The following is a 6,416-nucleotide window of genomic DNA, read 5'->3' as shown; positions in this document are numbered from 1 at the left end:
GGTCTGCTCTGCAGTGTTGGGGGGATTCAGTGTGTAAATCAGGGTGAGTACTGAGAACATGCCTGTCCTAGGGGTAGTACCTGTTGTTATTGTTGGGTGCCATTGAGTTGATTCCAACTTGCAGCGACCGACCCCCATGTGACAGAGCAGAACTGCCCCATAGGGTTTTTCTAAGCTGTGATCTTTACGGGAGCAGATCGCCCGGACTTTTCACCTGCCCATGTTTAAATGCCAGTTGCTGCTGCCTCCCAGAGTCCCGGGAGGACTTCGGCGATGGGCCATCCCAGTTGGCAGATGTGCTTGTCCAGCACAAGGTCCACTCCCGGTCCGTACCGTCCCCTCCTCTGCCACCCCTGCACTGTGGACCTGCTGGGGTGCAGGGAGTGGCACCTCTGAGAAACCACCTAGCAGCCCTTACCTCTCTCTGCCTTTGGCCTCCTCCACCTGACTGCCCCCTGGGGCTTTTCTCCCAGGGGGCTTCCCTCTCCCAGAGGAGGGGCATAGGGAGAGCAGTAAGGACAAGCTGGCCCAATGCCTGCAAGCCCGCGCATGGGGCATCAGAGCCTCACAGCTTTGGGGGCTTTGGCCAAGGGATAGAGATGACACATGGCAGGTCCTCCTGATGTGGGGGGAAGAGAAGCACTTGAGTTTTTTTTTCTCTTGGGGCAAGGGGGACAGGGAGCTGGGGGAGTTGGTGAGGAGGAAAACTGGCAGCAGGGAGGCTTTCTTTGCAGCAATGGTAGTTTCTGTAAGAAAGGACAAGCGAGGATGGGAAAATCCTAACTGTAAGGCGGGGAGGGATGTGGTTTGATGGAGGGTGTGTCGTGTCTATGAGTCAGAGAACATCTGATGTTGGAGCAGGGGAGCATGACTGAGAAAGAAACAAAATCAGAAGGCCAGGCAGAGAAAGGAGAGTGAGAGTCAGCTAAAATGGGCATGAGGGACTGTCCTCGCTCTGAGGTGGCCCTGGGCTTGGGGCTCTGCACTCAGTATGAGCCTCCTGCTGCCTCCATTGAACAAATGAGAAAACCGAGGCTCAGAGATGGCAAGTGACGGGGGTGCGGGGCAAGGAAGACGCTGATGGTCAGAGAGGGGAAAGGACATGTCCCAGGTCTTAGAGCCTGGGAGGGGGCTCCCATCACAGACCCTGCCCACCTTGTCCTTAGTGACCTGTGCCAGAGGAACGCTTATTCACAATGATGGCGGCCATACCTTCTGCTGGGTCTCTGCAGACGTCTTGGGTAGGGGGACCTGACCCAGAGAAGGGAAGGCACTTGCCCAGGGTCCCACAGTGGGAAGCGGCAGGGTTGGGGGCCCCTTACCAGGCCTACTGGCCCCAGATCCCTGGCCCCGTTCCATCACCTTGTGACAATGTCCCCCTCACAAGAAAGAAAATGGAAACTAACATGGGAGCAGAAACGCAGCTGGAAGGAAGCGGAGCCCGAGGGCTTGTCAAGGTGAGGCGTTCAGTGGTCCCCAGAGTGGGTGAGAGGCCCTGCTGGGTCCCTGGGCTGACCTCCTTGTCTTTCCCACCCAGGGGTGCTGTCCAAAGCTCCTCCCCTCCCCCCGCTCCAAGTACACACGCAGCCTACCTCTCTCTGCCTCTAAGGCAGAGAAGGGCAGCAGCAGCAGCCTAATCAACAGAGTCCTGGTGGAGCAACAGGTTAAGCACCTGGCTGCTAACCCAAAGGTTGGTGGATCAAATCCACCTAGCAACTCTGTGGGAGAAAGACCTGGCAATCTGCTCCTATAAAGATTACAGCCAAGAAAACCCCATGGGGCAATTCTACTCTATCACACACGGGGTCGCCATGAATCCACTCGAAGGTACCCAACAAGAACAGCCTCACCCAAGAGACCAGTTTCAGGACTTGGAGGGGGAAGGACAGGGGGGGAGCAGAGAGGGAGAGAAACAGAGCAAGATTCACAGTCACAGAGGCCAACAGGAGTGGGAAGAGCCTTATCCACTGGAGAGTAGTTTTTGTCGAGCCAATTCCGACTCATAGCAACCCCACGTGACAGAGTAGAACTGTCCCATAGGGTTTCCTAGGCTGCAATCTTTATAGGAGAAGATTGCCAGGTCTTTCTCCTGAAGAGCTGCTGGGTGGGTACAAATCGCCAACCTTTTGGTTAGCAGCTGAGTGCTCAACCGCTGTGCTGCAAGGCCCCTTCAGGACGGTAGGGACCCAATCAATCCCCTGGCTAGTGATAAAATGACAGTGGCTCTCATTTAGTGGAACTGAACTAAGGGCCAGACGCTTTATACATGTCACCTTATTGACTCTGACAACAACTCTGACAAGGTGGGTGAGCTGTCCCCATTTGGCAGTAGGGAAAACTGAGGCTGGGGAAAAATAAGGCTTCGGTAAGCAGCCAGCCTGCCTTTGACCCCAGGTAGCCTGGCTCAGTCAGACCCTCATCTTAACCACTTTGCTATTGGTAACAAGCTCAGGCCTGTGGGTTAGGGAGTGGGCTAGGGCACGGTTTCTCAAACTCACGCTCTTGATACTTGGGGCTGAATGACTCTTGGTTGTCGGGGGCTGCCCAGTGCACTGTGGGATGTTGTGTAGCATCCCTGGTCTCCACCCACTAGCTGCTAGTAGCACTGCCACCCCTGGTCTCCAGATGTTGCCAGATGTCTCAGGGTAGGGTGAAACCACAGGGCTGGTGTTAGGTTGATATCGGGTGTAATGGCAAAGAGTGGCCAGACATAGTCCAGGATGGAGACCTGGGTACAGTTAGCAGGAAAAAAGAAATACCAGAAGGCATACAGCAGAGTGTTCTACAGAAGTTATTTTGGGGTAAAGGAACTGTGACTAATTAAAAAAAACCCGACTGCCGTCGAGTCAATTCCGACTAATAGTGACGCTGTAGAACAGAGTAGAACTGCCCTATAGGGCTTCCAAGGAGCGGCCGGTGGACTTGAACTGCCAGCTTTTTGGTTAGGAGTTGTAGCTCACTGTATGTAGCTCTTAACCACTGCACCACCAGGGCTCCTGTGAGTAACTTGGGGGCTGCTTTTTCCCTTTGAGGTTTTTGCATATTTCATGTACTTTTCATTCAGCATATACAGTAAAATCTGTGAAAGCCAGAACCTGTATAATGCGGAAACTGCACCCTGTCAAAGGCTGAAGACTTTCAAGACCTGGAAAAACAATGCAGCTCTGTCGAGTTCTAGCTCTCACAGGTTTCACAGTATTACGTTTGCAAATTAAGGGGGAAAAAAAAAAATTCCAGTTAGCGTTAGCTTGGAGCAATGTATCAGAGTGGGACAGGCATCAAAGCTGAGAACAGAGGGAGGGATGGTGCTGGGCCAGAACTGATGTGAATTTCCACCAGTGGAAATATTTGGACTTTCTGGATTCCTTCCTGATGATAGGTTTATAGAGTCCTTCCTGAAGATACATAAGAGGTGGGTATTAGGGGTAAATGTAGGGTGAGAAGAGTCAGGGAGCATAGGGTTTTGGATTTGGTTAGGTTTCTGGCTGGGGCTGAACTTGTATGTGAGAGGAGTGGACCCACAGTGAGGAGGTGGCTGGGGCAGGAGTGGAAATAATGCAGACATGAGGACAGGGTGGGTGTGGGACCAGACTGGAGGTCTGGGGCTTCCCCCCCAAATCAATGTTTGCTTCAGTTGACTGTTGGGATATTCTGGTTTTATGATGGAGCTTCTAGAAAAAAAAAAAAATTCCTCCAGATAAAAATGGTCTTTTTGAGGGAGAAAAACTCTATCATTTGGTTCGTTTCTGGGGTAAGTGGTTTGGTTTGGGGGTTGATCAGTGATGGTTCTAATGGGGGTTAGGTCACATCAAAGCAGAGGTCATGGGGGCCTCTGTGAGCCCATCAAGGCAGCTGACACGGGTGGTGCCCCAGGAATGTACTAGGGACTGAGCTATTGTCATATATGTTGTTGTTGGGTGCTGTCAACTCACAGCAACACCATGTGACAGAGAACTGTCCCATAGGGTTTCCTAGAGTGCAATCTTTATAGGAGCAGATTGCCAGGTCTTTCTCTTGCAGACCAACTGGATGAGTTCAAACCAACCTTTTGGTTAGCAGCCGAGCTCTCAACCATTGCACCACCAATATACTCTCTTCTCCAAAGACCCTGAATGGCCAGCATTAAAACTCTCATGGAGTCTCAGAGGGGCAGGGCCTGCCCTGGGATGCCCAGGGACCTGGCTGGACATCAGAGGGTCCAGACCTGGTGCGGGGAGGGGCATGGAGTGCAGAGGACAGACTTACCTGGGCCCCCTAATCTCTGGCTGACCCCGGGATGGGGCAGGGAACCGTTCCCACAGAGCCCTCCTGCCCCCTCCCCCGTCTCCAGGACACCTTTGGGCCCCAGCAGGGGGCACTCACTGCATGGCTGGCTCTGGGGTGCTCTCTCAGGGCCCATGGCCTGTTAGCCCAGGACAGGCATCATCGTTGGGCGGGTGAAGAACTGGGTGGCTGGCAGTGGCTTTGTCCGGATCTCCTTCTCAGACCAGAGGTACCAGGGTCCTGGGGTGGGGTCAGAGCAGTTGGTGGCTGTGGAGGCAGGTCCTCACTTTGCAAGAGCTTTTTAAAAATTTATTTTTGGCGGCAATATGCACACAACGAAACATACATCCATTCACAATTTCTATGTGTACAGTTCAGTGACACTGGTTACATACTTCACATTGTGTCACCACTCTCACTCTCTCCACCCGTACTGTTTGACTTAGACTCTGCCCCTAAAGTTCTCACCTGAGCCTTAGATGAACTGTTGTCAGAACTGATATAGAGACTTCTTTGTAAAAGCTCACAATGCTCAAGGTAAACATTATTAACTGAATTGTTGTAAGAGTTTAAAAAAAATTTTTTTATTGTGCTTTAGGTTTACAAATCAAGTCAGTCTCATACAAAAATTTATATACACTTTGCTATGTACTCCTAGTTGCTCTCCCCCTAATGAGACAGCACATTCCTTCCCTCCACTATTTTTGTGACCATTCGGCCAGCTTCTGACCCCCTCTGCCCTCTGATCTCCCCTCCAGACAGGAGTTGCCCACATAGTCTCATGTGTCTACTTGATCCAAGAAGCTCACTCTTCACCAGTATCATTTTCTGTCCCATAGTCCAGTCCAATCCCTGTCCGAAGAGTTGGCTTTGGGAATGGTTCCTGTCCTGGGCTTACAGAAGGTCTGGGGACCATGACCTCCGGGGTCCTTCTAGTCTCGGTCAGACCATTAAGTCTGATCTTCATACGAGAATTTGAGGTCTGCATCCCACTGCTCTCCTGCTCCCTCAGGGGTGTAAGAGCTTTTTATTATGGACAATTTCAAACATATCTAAAAACAGAGGCTAGGGTGATCTTGTTTCAGGGTCACCCTCATCCACTTTCTTCCCCTCTCCTTTGGGTTATTTTAAAGCAAATCTCTGACTTCGTATTATTTCCTAGGAAAATGCTTCAGGATATTTCTCTACCACAGCGGCTGGCTAGCAAACTTTTTCTGTAAAGGGCAGGATAGTAAATATTTTCAGGTTTGTGGGTCACACGGTCTCCAGCGACAACTACTCAACTCTGCACTTGCAGCTGGAAAGCAGCCCTAGACAATATGCAAATGAACGGGCATGGCTGTGTTCCAATAAAACTTTATTTACAGAAACAGGAGGTGGGGCTGGAGTTTCCCAACCTCTGCTGTAAAAGCTGAGAACTTATTTATAAAAAATGGTAATAATTCCTTAATATTATTAACTCAATGGTCACATTTCCCTGATGGTCTCATATTTGTTTTTTATGGTTGCTTTGTTTGAATCAAGATCCAGATAAGAACCACACATTAGTGCATCTAAGTGATACTGTCTTTGTCATTAAGTGTGACTTGGGGCTTGGGTTCTTAACACCAGAGCACCTGAAGTGACCCCCCAGAGTGGGGCCTGACAGAGCAGCCTCCTGGCTTCTGTTTCTGCTGCTAGGAGCTCTTCGGTGATTGTGCTGTCGGATGAGGATGCTGTCTGGAGGTGAGGCGGGGTGTCCGGTTGAGGTCCTGGTGTTTGAAGCGGTCAGTGACTAGATGTGTGAGCCTGGGGAGTGTGGTGGCGGCAGGCAGATCCATGGGGCAGTGGAGTCCTTAAGCCTAGCTCAGGGCCAGGCTGGAGTCCAGAGAGAGATGTGGCTCCTGAGAGTGAGGGGCTAGTTCCCCAGTTGCTGTGGAGCTGACTTCGACTCGTGGTGACCCCATGTGTGTCAGAGTAGAACTGTGCTCCACAGGGTTTTCAATGGGTGATTTTCTGGAAGTAGATCGCCAGGCCTTTCTTCCAAGCCACCTCTGTGTGGACTCAAACCTCCCTTGTGGTTTGTACCCCAGGGACTTAAAAAACTTACAATTAAATAAATCTATTAAAAACAAAGGCAATAAATACTCAAAGCTTATCACTTGCTGACTACT

This window comes from Loxodonta africana, chromosome 11 (genome assembly GCF_030014295.1).
Source record: "Loxodonta africana isolate mLoxAfr1 chromosome 11, mLoxAfr1.hap2, whole genome shotgun sequence".
Taxonomy (NCBI): Eukaryota; Metazoa; Chordata; class Mammalia; order Proboscidea; family Elephantidae; genus Loxodonta; species Loxodonta africana.
Note: the sequence above shows the minus strand (reverse complement) of the source record.